The sequence below is a fragment of the Sus scrofa genome, chromosome 2 (genome assembly GCF_054392235.1).
Source record: "Sus scrofa isolate SSC_HxYL_T2T_F1_AM1 chromosome 2, Sscrofa_HxYL_maternal_Yorkshire_Landrace_v2.0, whole genome shotgun sequence".
NCBI lineage: Eukaryota > Metazoa > Chordata > Mammalia > Artiodactyla > Suidae > Sus > Sus scrofa.
In genome coordinates this window covers 150999973-151014831 of record NC_139384.1, presented here as the reverse complement: position 1 = coordinate 151014831, position 14859 = coordinate 150999973, and the positions used below count along the sequence as shown (strand labels likewise).

Here is a 14859-nt window from a genome sequence, read left to right as displayed (position 1 = left end):
ATTCGTTTCCGCTGTACCACAACAGGAATTCCCTTGTTTTGTTTTGTTTTTTTCATGATTACACCCCAGGAGGCCTGCTTGTCATTGCTCCAGTTACAACCGTAAAAGCTATTCTTCAACCTTTATTTTAAAAATAAAAATACCACCAAAGGGGTCATAACAAGAGGAGCTGCTGTCAGAGCCAGCACTCTCCTTGTCTTAACAGCACTCTAATAGCCTCATGGAAAATGAGGCCTATGGATTTAAACTTTGCCCACTCCCCCCCATCTTCTCAAATTCCCAAAGCATCCCCATTCCCTCCTCCTGTTACCCTGCAGTACGTACCACAGGTCTGAGCAAAGCTACTGTTAGCAAAGTCATACAATCGCCTGTGCTGTCACCACCCTGCCCCACATCCTGTCCCTTGCACCCCGGGCACCCCCAAGGATAACACAAGGGGTCACAAGTCAGCTTGACAGTTTTAGAGTCTCTTCCATGGTAACACTGCCATCTTCTCGATTTTACCTCCTCATTCTTTCCCTATGTTCTGGAGGGAAGAGATATACACAGATACACCCACATACAAAGTGCTATACAAAGCAAATTATATACATGCATTCTCCGCCCTCCAGGAAAAGTACAACTTAAGGTAGCTAACATTAAACAGATGTGCATAAATGTACAAACAGCAGAAAGCAGTAAACCAATATATGAATGAACACCAGGGGAAATGCAGAATTGAAGTGGGAAGCAGAGTTGGCCACTTGATGAATGTTTTTTTGTTTGTTTGTTTGTTTTTTGTCTTTTTGCTATTTCTTTGGGCCGCTCCCGCGGCATATGGAGGTTCCCAGGCTAGGGGTCTAATCGGAGCTGTAGCCACCGGCCTACGCCAGAGCCACAGCAACGCGGGATCCGAGCCTCATCTACAACCTACACCACAGCTCACAGCAACACCGGATCGTTAACCCACTGAGCAAGGGCAGGGACTGAACCTGCAACCTCATGGTTCCTAGTCAGATTCGTTAACCACTGCGCCACGACGGGAACTCCTTGATGAATGTTTACTGAACAGCTACTAGGTGTCAGGCATTGGGCTAGGTGCTGGCAAGAAAATTCTGGCACAGTCCCTGAGCCCATGAAGCTTTCAAAATACTGGTGAAGATAAACACCAAATGAGTTTTTACTAAGAAGCAGTTTAATGAATATAAGGGCACAAAGTGCTGTAGAAGATAGCAGGCAGACTGGCCTGGGCGTTAGGAACCTAATCTAGTCTGGGGATAAGAGAAGCTTGACTACACAAATGACACTTATCTTTTATTTTTTTGGCCACACTCAAGATAGATGGAAGTTCCCCGGGCCAGGGATCGAATCTGAGCAGCAGCTTCAATCCACGCCACAGCTGTGGCAGTGCTGGATCCTTAACCCATGGTGCCAGGCTGGGAATCAAACCCAAGCTGCTGCAGAGACAACAGGAGATCCTTAACCTACTGCGCCAGAGCCACAAGTGACATTTAAATTGTGGGGGACGTGAAGGCTAAGTAGGGTTAGAGAAATGGCTGGTGGGGAGAAAAGGGACCTAGGGAGAAGAAAAGGCGTATGGGAAGGGAGAAGCAATACATTCGGGACACTGAGAGAAGGCCTGAGGGCTAGAATAAATCTCTCAAGCGGAAAAGGGGCCAAGGAGAGGAGGTTGAAGATATCAGCAAACAGCTGGGGGATTTTAACTGTTGATTAAAAACTATGCAAGTGAAAACTAGAAGATCAACGATTTGAAGTATTGGAAGGAATTTTAAGGTTATCTAGTCAAACCACCGTGGTGATGCTGGCATTCTCTCTGCCTGTTCCCTATCACTAGATCGACATGAATGAGACCCAGAAAGGACTTGGCAGGGCGGAGGGGGGTCACAGGAAGCTGGTATAAGGGAGCGAGTGAAGTCCCCATGGAGCTCCAAGGGCTGAGGCTGGAGCTGTCTGTCTCGTCCACCTGTGTCCTTGTATGAAGACACCATCACAGAATCAGCCAAAAAGAAGTGAAAAGCAACCATTTGTGTTTATTGGCCACAGCTGGGTGGAAGGAGCATGACTCCGAGCAGGCATCAGGGAAGTTGGTTTGTTCAGGAAGGACTGGTTCATTTGCACGCGTGACAGAGAAACCTATTGTGAAGGACAAGGCAGGGCAGCCTATGGAGAAGCCAAAGGACAGCAAAGCCAGAGTGCTCACCACTGGCAGGAGCTCTGACTCTCTTACTCTGAGAGTGGAATGTGTCCGTCACTGTTAGAGCAAATGCTTCTTCTGGTGCTGGAGGCCAGCAAAGGGGCATAACCAGTGAAACACTCATTATCTTTATGGCAGTGATGAATCCTCGCCCCCTTTTCTCTTCATTTTCCTGCTTCTCATTATATGGCAGGGCTGGGTATGCTTAGGAAGGACCCCAAGTCCATGCTATCATCATCATTAATCAGACTGAGTGAGCGCTCCATACTACGAAGAGCTCTGTGGTGGCTCAGGATGTAAGAAAGGGAAGGCCTCTTGACTGAGAGGCTCACAAATCGAGATGAGAAAGGCAGAAACATGCACCAGACGATAAACTATAACCTCAGGTACCAAATGGATGGATGGACAAGAACTAGGTTTATGGCAGACTAGACCACTGCGGAATGGGCTGACCCCCAAGCTTTCTGAAGGGGCAGGAATTTAATCGGGTGTCGCATCAGCCATGTGTGGTGAGACGGAAATCATGGGGAGTGGGGAGGTGGAGCTGTGGGTTAGAGGAACAGGGTCAGACAGAACTGTGGATACATGTTCTAGAAGAGCAGGGGCCACTGACAAAGGAGTAATGGGAAGTCAGATTTCTAAGGTGAAGAAAATCACGGAAAGCCCTAATGGCAGACTACGGAACATGGAGCTTTGATTTTATTCCAGAGACAGTGAGAAGCCACTGAGGGTTTCTGGGCAGGAGTTTTAGAACAACTATTTTGATTGGAATGTACAAAATAACTTGAAGGGAGAAGAGAAAATTAAAAGGCATGGAAGCCAATTAGGAGCTTAGCATATGGCAGGATTTAAAATTTTTCTTGTCTTTTTTTGCTGAAAGAACTGGATGACAGATATTTCCCTTAAACTCTCCTGGAAATTTAAGGAACAGGAAATGAAAGTTTTGGTTGTAGTGATAAGGATTTGGAATGTAAAAGAACATTAAGGGGAGTTCCCATCGTGGCGCAGTGTTTAACGAATCTGACCAGGAACCACAAGGTTGCGGGTTCAGTCCCTGCCCTTGCTCAGTGGGTTAACGATCCGGTGTTGCTGTGAGCTGTGGTGTAGGTTGCAGACGCGGCTCGGATCCTGCGTTGCTGTGGCTCTGGCGTAGGCCGGTGGCTACAGCTCCGATTCGACCCCTAGCCTAGGAACCTCCATATGCCGCGGGAGCGGCCCAAGAAATAGCAACAACAACAACAACAACAACAAAAAAAAGACAAAAGACAAAAAAAAAAAAAAAAAAAAAAAGAACATTAAGGAGTTCCTGTCGTGGCTCAGTGGTTAACAAACCTGACTGGTATCTATGAGGACGACGGTTCGATCCCTGGCCTCACTCAGTGGGTTAAGGATCCGGCATTGCCGTGAGCTGTGGTATAGGTCGCAGATGCTGTGGCTGTGGCGTGGGCCAGCAGCTGTAGCTCCAATTCGACCCCTAGCCGGGGAACTTCCATATGCCGATGGTGCAGTCCTAAAAAGACAAAAAACAAACAAATAAGTAAAAGACCGTTAAGTTTACCAAAAAAGGAGTTTCCACTGTAGTGCAATGGGATTGGCAGCCTCTCTGGAGCGCTGGCACACGGATTCAATTCCCGGCCCAGCACAGGGGGTTAAGGATCCAGCGTTGCCCCAGCTGCGGTGTACGTTGCAACTGCAGCTGGAATCTGATCCCTGGCCTGAGAATTCCGCATGCCATGGGGCAGCCAAAAGAGGGGAAAAAAATCACTATAAAAGAGCAGGACAGAAGCCAGAGATTGAGAAAAGCAGCCTCAGAGCAGCATGATGGAGGGAAGTGCTCCAAGCAGACTAGAAAGAGATCCCCCTGGATTGTAGATGAAGATGAATGTGTAGGACCTGGAACAGGGGGGACCGAGGCCCTGCTCCTTGGCAGCACTAGAGGAGGGAATATGATCCTAAAGAAGACTGGCCCCATGATACTACTAGGAAACAGAACTCTAGGCTACAGGAGTCAGAGCCTCAGCAAAGATTTCTGTGAGCCAAAGATGAAGAGCAGACACTCAGGCCCTGGACCTGAAGGGACAGTGCAAATAATGGGACAGCACATGTCTCATCAATAACCAGCTACTCAAAGCCCCTTCCAACCTCTTGGCAAAACATAAGATCCTGGAACCATAATTCAAGCCTGAAGATGAAACATCAGTGAGGTTAAAACTCCCACCAGTTAGATGGGATAGGAGTATATAATTCGAGTTTACCTTCATTTAAGCTTATAAATAAATAAGTAAAGCTTATAAACACATGAATTTGCAAACCAAGAGTCATACCTGCTATAATTGCTACAGTGCAAGCGTGAAAAGATGTCACCTAGATTAGAATGACTGCGGCGAGTAGACAAAGACATGCAAGTTATAGAGATTCTACTCAGGAATAAGGAACAGGACATCATCTGCCCATATCGACAGAAAATCCCAGGACACATTGAGAATGTGGAAAATTGCTCCTTGCCTCTGTCACTCTCTACCCTTAGGGACCCAAGTAAATGCTCCATGAGTTTGTCTTAGCATTCATAAATTATGATGAAATATAACTTTAAAAAGCTCTGTTTTCTCCCAAGGATTATGTTAATTTTTTTAATTTAAAAAAAAAGGATGAGATTTAGTCAATGAGTTTCCACTTGGTGTCAGATATGGTAGGTACCAGCAATGTCTACATAAATAAAATTCTGTTCTTGTCCTTAAGATGCCCACAGCTGCAATTCCCATTGTGGCTCAGCAGGTTATGAACCCAACTAGTACCATGAAGATGCAAGTTCGATCCCCTGCTTTGCTCAGTGGGTTAAGGATCTGGAGTTGCCACAATCTGTGGTGTAGTCACAGATGTGGCTCAGATCTGCCATTGCTGTGGCCGTGGTGTAGGCTGGCAGCAGTTCTGATTCAACCCCTAGCCTGGGAACTTCCATATGTGTGGCCCTAGAAAGCAAAAAAAAAAAAAAAAAAAAAAAAAAAAAAAAAAAAAAGGCGGGGGTGGGGCTCACAGTCTAGTGGGAAGGATTTTGGACATGCTGACAAATAATTAAACTCCCATGTGTAAGTCATAACAGATCTGTGGATAAATGATCTAGAAGCACAGAGGATCAAGTGAAAAGCTCTGTCTCTGAAAGCCAGAGAAGGTGAGATTTAAGATGATTTTACAGGATAAGCAGGAGCTTAACAGTTGGATAAGAAAAAGAAGAGCATGTCAGAAATATACACAAGGTGGCAAAATATATACAAGGCATGGAGGCATAAAGAAATAGTGGATATGGAGTTCTCACTGTGGCTCAATGGTAATGAACCCAACTAGTATCCACGAGGACACAGGTTCAGTCCCTGGCCTCGCTCAGTAGGTTAAGGATCTGACATTGCCATGAGCTGTGGTGTAAGTCGCAGATGCCACTAGGATCCTGCATTGCTGTGGCTGTGGTGTAGGCTGGCATCCGCAGCTCTGATTTGATCCCCAGCCTGGGTATTCCCATATGCCGCAGGTGCGGCCCTAAAAAGCAAAAAAGCAACAAAGAAATAGTGAGCTTGCAGTGGGAGAGGGGGAGAACGCACTCGGGGAGAAAGATGTTCTGCCTGGAAGTAGCCCCTACAATCTTCATTCAAGGCTACCCACCCACCTCAAAAGGACTTATGAGATACACTGAAGAGAAGTCATGTGTCATCTAGCATATGGCCCCGAGGTGGAGCCTACGCAAAAGGATAACTACCTACCCATGAGAACCTAATATCCTCAAGCAAAACTTCATTTTTCTCTATTTTTCTCTTTGAAGACTTCTCACCGAAAGCACTAGCATGTTTTCCTTTCTGAGGACAATCTCATCCCACCTCGTCTTCATCTACCAAATGATCAACTTTCAGATGAAACACTTCAGTATAAAATCCATATTCCACGAGTTCCTATCATGGCTCAGCAGCTTAAGAACCTGACTAGTATCCATGAGGATGAGGGTTTGATCCCTGGCCTCACTCAGTGGGCTAAGGATCTGGCGTTGCCATGAGCTTCGGTGTAAGTCACAGTCGTGGCTCGAATCCCACGTTGCTGTGGCTGTGGTGTAGCCTGGCAACTGTAGCACAGATTCAACCCCTAGCCTGGAAACTTCCACATGCTGCAGGTGCGGCCCTAAAAAATACATACATACATACACACATAAGTACATAGAATCCATATTCCAGGAGTCTGGATAAAGCCGGTGGCTTAGTGGGGCACAACACACTGCATAGCTTGGAGCTTTCTGTCCCAGGGGTCATTCCTCTTTAGGCCCTTGTCCTTCACCATCATTGGCCCTGAAGAATCAGGCAGAGTAGAAGAGAGCTACGTTTGCCTACTATCCATGGGAACTTCAGGTAAAACATAGCACAAGAAAATACCCCTCATGATGTGCCTCAAGATTTACTGAAACATCTGAATCTCATTCTCCTCACATTAATGGTCTGGACTGCAAATACACAGACTATGCATTTTGTGATGTATTTCTGAGAGAATTCAGGGATCAGGAACGAAAAGATATTACTATTGATAGATTCTTTAAGGTTGAAGGGAGGGTCTTAGAACACTGACTCCAACTAAAAAAAGAAAGATAATTTAGTTTTATTCTTCAAATAAAAAGTGCATTTGATTTTGAAAAACCACCATCCAGATTCACATTTTTGTGTTTAACAACCACCTTGAAATTGGTCTGCCTTAGAGGATGGCATGATTCTGGGCTACCTTAACATGAATGATTTATGACATTCATGAACTTGGCAACTGCATCAGTTTTCCTAAAGCTGGCACCCAACACCACCTGCATGTTAAGTGAAGATTTATGATTTATAAAACTCACCTCATTATGCAGAGGTACATGAATTATCTTATATGTGCAGTCTATAACTCCCAAGACAGATAAGGAGGCAGCTATGTCACAAAATTTATGGCTCTCTCCTGCTAAAGCTGAAGTTTTAGAGAAAAACTAAAGAAATAACTGGCCCTTTGGAGAAAAATAGCTTTCGCTAACCATTACACCCCCAAATGATTAACCAGCTGTAGCCTAACACTAAATCTTACAGGAACAAAGAGGCTAATGGTGAAAGTCACTTTAATCACAGCATTGAACTTGTCTCTGTTTTGAACACTGCAGTAATAGACAGAACCTAAATGACTCTTTGGAAATATCACACACTCTGTCAGCTTCATTTTTCCCCAGTTTGGTGTCTGAGACCTCCTGCTGAGCAAGTGGCCCAGTCAGACCCACAGATATAGACTTCAGAGAAGAGAATTCAATACCTTGGCATGCCCAGTGGCAGAGAATACCTTGGTGTGCCCAGTGCCAGAGAATTCAATACCTGTGTGTAGCCTCACAGTGATGAAAAGCAAGCGCTGGTTTAGATTCTGAAATGCAGCAAATCTCTCTTCATACCCTGCAAAAAAACAGAAGCATAGAGGATTAAGTGGAATAAACTTATGAAGCTCAGAAAGAATAAGATTATACAGACAGCCATTAAAAGTGACAAGCATTTGAGACCAGGTTGACAAGCAGATATTTTTAGAAAAGATAATGCTAAGTATAAAAGGAAGAATTGGCAAGCACACATGCCAACTAGAAAAAGGAAAAGCATCAGAAAAAATGGTGTTTCCAGCCTAGAGATTTTCAGTATAAAGCTAAGTGGAAAACAATGAAATACTGAATAATTTATTTCCAAATATCCCTATCAAGCAGGAACCAGACACACATGCATGGTTGCTAACTGCCCTGAATGCAAGAAGCACCTGTCACTGTCTCCTCTGTGGAACCCACAAAAGTGGCCTCACACCAGTCAGAAGGGACACACTAAAAAATCCACAAATAACAAATGCTGGAGTGGGTGTGAAGAAAAGGGAAACTTACTACACCTTTGGTGGGAATGTAAGTTGGTCCAGTCACTATGGAAAACAGTATGGAAGTTCCTCACAAAAACAGAGTTGCCATACGATCTATTAATCCCACTCCTGGCATATATCCAGACAAAACTATAATTCAAAAAGATAAATGCACCTCTATGTTCTTGGTAGCACTATTCACAACAGCCAAGACATGGAAACAACCTGAGCATCCATTAACAAATGAATGGATAAAGAAAATGTAGTATATGTATATGTACACACACACACACACACACACACACACACACAAATGGAGTATTACTCAGCCATAAAAATGAAATAAGGCCATTTGCAGCAACATGGATGTAACTAGAGATAGCATACTAAGTGAAGTAAGTCAGAAAGAGAAAGACAAATATTATATGATATCACATACATGGAATCTCAAATATGATACAAAGGAACTTATCTAAGAAATAGAAATAGACTCATAGACATAGAGAACAGATTTGTGGTTGCCAAGGGAAGGGGGTGGGGGAAGTATGGATCAGGAGTTTGGAATTAGCAGATACAAAATATTATATATAGAATGAATAACAATAAGATCCTACTATATAGCACAGGGAAATATATTTAATATCTTGTGATAAACCATAATGGAAAAGTATATTTTAAAAAGAATATATAAATGTATAACAACCACTTTCCTGTACAGCAGAAATTAGGACAACACTGTAAATCATCTGTATTGTTTTTAATCAACTATATATCAATTAAAAAAATTAAAAAGGTTAGGGAGTTCCTGCCGTGGTGCAGTGGCTTAAGAATCCGGCTGCAGCAGCTCAGTTTGCTGCAAAGTCTCGGGTTCCATCCCTGGTCTGGCACAGTGAGTTAAAGGATCCAGTTGCTGCAGCTGTGGCACAGGTCACAGCTGCAGCTCAGATTCAATCCCTGGCCTGGAACTTTTAATGGGTGCAGCCATTAAAAACAAAGAAAGTTTAGGTTTTAAATATCTAACGACTTTTCTCTATTTCTAGAACCCAAGTTCAGGCTCAAGTCCTAGAATAGGGTTCCTTTTGTTATAACATTCTGATCAAGAATAAATTAGAATTCTGGCCTTTTAAGTGAAAAGGCTCCCACCTCCTCAAGAAAAGGAGTGCCTGCCGTGGCTCAGCGGTTAACAAACCCAACTAGCATCCATCAGGATGTGGGTTCTATCTTCAGTGGGCGAAGGATCTGGTGTTACCGTGAGCTGTGGTGTAGGTCACAGACGCGGCCTGGATCTGGCATTGCTGTGGCTGTGGAGTTGGCCAACAGCTACAGCTCCGATGAGACCCATAGCCTGGGAACCTCCATGTGCCTTGGGTGTGGCCCTAAAAAGACAAAAGGCAAAATAATAACAATAATAAAAAAAATAGGTCTTCATAAAGAGCAAATCTCTGCTTTCATCAGTTCTATACCCTCCCCCCCAAATAGGGACTTCATGCACAGCTCCTTCAACTTGTCCAACGGCCGTTTTCCAAATCTGAATGAAAATCTAAGTAAGGTTAAGCGACTGACTTGTATCCTGTGCAATGAGACTGCACCATCACCGGAATGTAAATGTCCTGTCTAATCAAAGTGACATCTTATTTTGATTCATTGGTGCCTTACTTTTCCTCCAGGGTCATCCTCCATTCCTCTTTTCTCCTATTAGGAGAGCAGGATGGTGGGTTACCAGGCATTCAGTATAAAATGAAACCTGCTAATTGTTACCACCCCTGGGGACAGAGACATAACCTGACTTAATACTTCCTTATGCTTCACTGGCCCAAGTTCTGTTGAATCAGACTCGAGTGACGTGATGCCGTGTAATGTACTCCAATAAAGTATAGCTCATGCCCAAATGGAAAAGTGGGAACTGTCTCCTGAAATCTGCTCAAGTACATGAAAAATTCCAAGGAGAATAAAAATGACAAATCCTTGCAGTATGCCACATTTTTATTTCATGAAGATGGAAGGTGCCACAGAATGATATTCATCTTTGGAAAGACTGAAAAAAACCCATCATCTGAATCACTAGTTTAAAGAGATTACTTGAAAAATACGAACTTGGGGAGTTCCTGCTGTGGTGCAGTGGGTTAAAGGATCAGGAGTTGCTGCAGCTGCACCTCCGATTCAATCCCTGGGCCCAGAACTTCCATATGCTTTGTATGTGGCCATAAAATTAAAAAGTAAAATAAAATACAGTCAAATAACTAAAAATATAAACTTGACCATATGAATTATATTACAGATTGAACTTTATAGTTGTTCTGGAACCCAAACTACATTAATTTTTTTTTCTGTTTTATTCAAGGGCCTAAAATAACTGCTGTTAATAATGGATTAAACTAGTATTCTAAAACTTACCTTCTGTATGTGTGGAGGTAAAATATCAGACCCAGTACCGTTATGAGGCAGCAGAGCCTCGTAGTTAGCAGCATAGGTTCTGGAGTCAGTCTGGCTTCAAATCTGGCTTTGCTATTCAATTGCTATGTGACCCATGTAATATACTTCACCTCAGTTTCTGCATCTACAAAATGGGAATACCAAGAGTATTATTTCCTTGAGACTACTGCGAGAATTCCATTAGACAATGTATACAAAGCATTTAGGACAGTGCGGTACTTAAATAAATATCGCACAACTATTTGTGATTACTATCTAATGACAATTCCTGTTAATGGCTAGGAATTAAAAACTTAAACATTGAAACTAGTTTCCTTTCTGCAAATATGCTAAAATAAAAATCATGTCAGTTAGAATATAATTTAAAATATAATGCTACGGGTGCAGCCCTAAAAAGCAAAAAATAAATAAATAAAATATAGTATACACAGGTATGAGACAGCCACTTGTTCTGTCTGGTAAACCTTTACTCATATGCAAATTACCAGCTCCTTTCACTTTCCAGTATGACAATGAAATGACAACAGAGAAATGAAACACAGTGCTGTGTTGTATGATGAAGAATGCTGTCACTTGGCCATGGATCTAACCTTCTACTCTTATTCATATGCACCCTCTTTCTTTTTAGACTCAAACTCATTTCTTCAAGCCTTCAGGCTGTAGGCCATGTTAATTCGCAAAGCAGTCCAAAAGCCTGTCCTTCACTCCAGCAAATAGATTCAGCCCCATACTCAGGGTCCTGCTTCAGACAATATATAGAGCTACCACATCCCTCTTGTGGTCATCTTGAGTATTTACCAGGCTTTTGGTGAAATCACCAGGAATCTCAATCATCCATGTACTACTCCCAGAATCATTTTGTCAGACACTTTGCTAATACCATTTGATTCCAGAATTCTTTTTTTTTTTTTTTTGTCTTTTCTAGGGCCTCACCCATGGCATATGGAGGTTCCCAGGCTAGAAGTCTAATCGGAGCTGCAGCTGCCGGCCTATGCCAGAGCCACAGCCATAGCAACGCGGGATCCGAGCTGCGTCTGCAACCTATATCACAGCTCTCGACAACCCCGGATCCTTCACCCACTGAGAAAGGCCAGGGATCAAACTCCCAACTTCATGGTTCCTAGTCAGATTCATTAACCACTGCACCATGACAGGAACTCCCAGGATTCCAAAATTCGTTTTATTAACACTTGGCTTTTAAGTGTATGCAACAAGAAGAAAAAAAAGCAAATTCAGTTGAGAACCGAGGAAAGTGAGGAGAATGCTCTTATTCTAATATTCCACTTGCCTCCTCCCTCCTTCTATATGCAAAGTATATAAAGTTTGTTTTTTTGCCTTTTGTCTTTTTTTTTAGGGCCACACCCATGGCACACGGAGATACCAAGGCTAGGGGTCAAATCGGAGCTGTAGCTGCCAGCCTACGCCAGAGCCACAGCAACGCCAGATCCAAGACGCATCTGCAACCTACACCACAGCTCACAGCCACACCGGATCCTCAACCCACTGAGTGAGGCCAGGGATCGAACCCACATGGTTCCTAGTTGGATTTGTTTCCCCTGCGCCACGACAGGAACTCATGAAGTTTTCAATTACTATTTTGATTCTATGTTAAGTATTATTCATTTTTCATTCCTTTATGTTCTTTAGCATTAGCATATTGTTTCAGAATATAAATCTTAGAATATAAATCTTTTAAAAATAGGAGTAATTAGCCTGTAATTCTGATGGCCTCCGGAAAGCCTACCTCTGAGGGAATTGAAAAAAACAAGAGAAATGAAAGTGTGGAGTAGACTAGAAAAGATAATATAATATTAGTTAACAAATAAGAATGTGGGGGTGCTTTTTTTTTTCTTTTTATCTTTTTAGGGCCATACCAGCAGCATATGGAGGTACCCAGGCTAGGGGTCTAATCAGAGGTACAACTGCCGGCCTACGCCACAGCCACAGCGACGTCAGATCTGAGCCATGTCTTCAACCTATACCACAGCCCATGGCAATGCCAGATCCTTAACCCACTGACCAAGGCCAGGGATTGAACCCGAAACCTCACAGTTCCTAACTGGATTCATTTCCCCTATGCCACGAGGGGAATTCCAGAGGTTGCTTTTTTCAAGGATCTGTACAATCTACAATCAGTATTATATTTGACTTTTCTGTTTCTTTTCTTTTCTTTTTTTTTTTTTTTTTTTCTTGCAGCATTGGAAGTTCCAGGGCTTGGGATGGAACCTGAGCCACAGCAGTGACCCTAGCTGCTGCAGTGACAGTGACGTATCTTTAATTCACTGCACCACAAGAGAACTCTTCCGTTTATTTTTTCTTCCTTTCTTTTCTCTTTCTTCCTTTTTTTTAATGGCCGCACCCTCAGCATATGGGAGTTCCTGGGGCCAGGGACTGAATCTGAGCCACAGACGCTGGATCCTTTAACCCACTGCAGGGCATCAAACCTGAACCTCTGAAGCGCCCCAAAGGCTCTTGCAGTCAGATTCTTAACACACCGCGCCAAAGCAGGAACTCCTCCTCTGCTTATTTTCTTACTCCCATTTCCCTCCCCCTCACAAAGTAAACTCTTTAGTTCTCTTCTTTCTCTCCCAAATTTCCTCCACAATTCTTGACACAATGATGGTCACTTAATAGTGGATCATTTTTCTTTTGAAATTGGACTTTAAGGACAACTTAGTTCATTTACAAAATCAAGGCATTCTAGGACGTACTTATTGAATCAACAAATTAATTCTTTTTCTTAAAAATCTGAAGGAGTTCCCATCATGGCTTAGAGGAAATGAATCCAATTAGTATCCATGAGGATGCAGGTTTGATCCCTGGCCTCACTTAGTAGGTTAAGGATCCAGCATTGCCATGAGCTGTGGTGTGGGTCGCAGACGCACCTCGGAGCCTACCTGTGGCCACGGTGCAGGCCGGCAGCTACAGCTCAGATCTGACCCCTAGCCTGGGAACTTCCATATGCCACAAGTGCAGCCCTTAAAAAAGGAAAAAAAAAAAAAATTTGAAAATTGTCACGGCAGATTGGTCATTGACATCTTGTTACAGGACCACACCTTCTTTCAGGAGCACCATAGTTTAGATATTGGCTTGAGGAGCTGTTACTGGACACAAGTTCATGTCTCTGAGGCACAGTGAGTCCAAAACAAACCAAAAGGTCAGAGCCGCTTCAGTGACAAGACCAGATCCTTAATTGCTAGGCCACCAGAGAACTCCGGGGCAGAAGTTTTTAATAGGCAAAATTTACAGTGCTTTTAGAATCTTCTGCTCAGCCTGAAGTTAACATCCTCCACCTGGAGTGTAGCGGGGAGGGGGCTTAGTTCCTAAAGAATTCAAGGATACTTTTACATAGGTAATTTGGGAAAGCAGGAACCTGCCCTAAGGCTGCACTACTGCTTCTCTCTCTCTCTGCCCCGTCTACGTGCCTGGGCTTGAACCCTAGCCACAGCAGTGACAACCCCTAGCCCTAAACCTCTAGGCCACCAGGAAATACCCAATTGTTTGACTGCTCCTCCCATGTTTCTGCATCCCCTCCCTTCCCTGATTATCAACAGTGGCTTAAATTTGCCCTTTGGAACCCAGGAGACTGAATGAAGCCTATTTCCTACAAACAAGAAAGAGTTTTCTGCCCATGAGGGCCCTGCTCCATTTCAGCGCCTCAGTGGTGCCCAGCAAAGCCGGGTGGGTAAGACTCCGAGTTTAGGAATTTTTTCTCTCTCAGTGGTCTACACAATAATTCGGCTAATGCGTCCCAAACCTCTGTGTGAATGAAAGAATGATTTAGTAGTTCAAAACCCATGGTCCCTGCGGTAAAACACTGCAAGAATTTATCTAAGAACTCAATATGCAGGTGTATTTCAAGTTACTGGAATAATAACCGGCAGCCAAAAGATGGACAAAGAATAAAGTTGGGCAACAAAGGTTTTAAGCCCAAGGGTTACACTGAACGCCTGGGACAAAATGGCGCTGTCCATGAGGCGAAAAACGTCAACTCGAGCGGGGCGTTCGTACTGGCCGGCTTCCCGGTGCAACGCTACGGCCAAACTCACGTGAGCTGGAGCATCCTATGAATGCTGAAGTCAGACTCCACCCCCGTTTTCCGCCACTCCCTCCGCACATGCGCTCCAGGCCCTTAGAGGGCGGCCAGCTGCGCAGGCGCAACAGACCCCTCCTCTCACGCAACTGACGCAAGGAGACTGTAATCTGTTCCTAATCTATCCCGTGTGACCTTGAGTCTTTCCTGCCACCGAGGACCGGGGTTGTCCAACGATCTGCCTTTTCCCTCTCTTAGCCTCCTTGTCTCTCGCTGATCCCAGATCTACCGCAGCCGGCACGGAAGGACACAGCTTCCCTAA

General features: G+C 43.9%; 1 long non-coding RNA gene across 5 annotated transcripts in view; it reads right to left on the bottom strand.

The window, feature by feature from the left end:
- LOC110259500 (uncharacterized) overlaps window positions 1-14859 on the bottom strand; it is a 175400-nt gene that overhangs the window by 133122 nt on the left and 27419 nt on the right. For 2 of the 5 annotated variants that reach the window (XR_014838874.1, XR_014838876.1), the window contains exon 3: window positions 7558-7632. This is a non-coding gene — a long non-coding RNA (uncharacterized LOC110259500). Of the gene's footprint in view, window positions 1-7498; window positions 7633-10465; window positions 10629-14859 lie in introns of all 5 variants that reach the window. The other 3 variants (XR_014838872.1, XR_014838875.1, XR_014838873.1) reach the window with 3 other exon arrangements.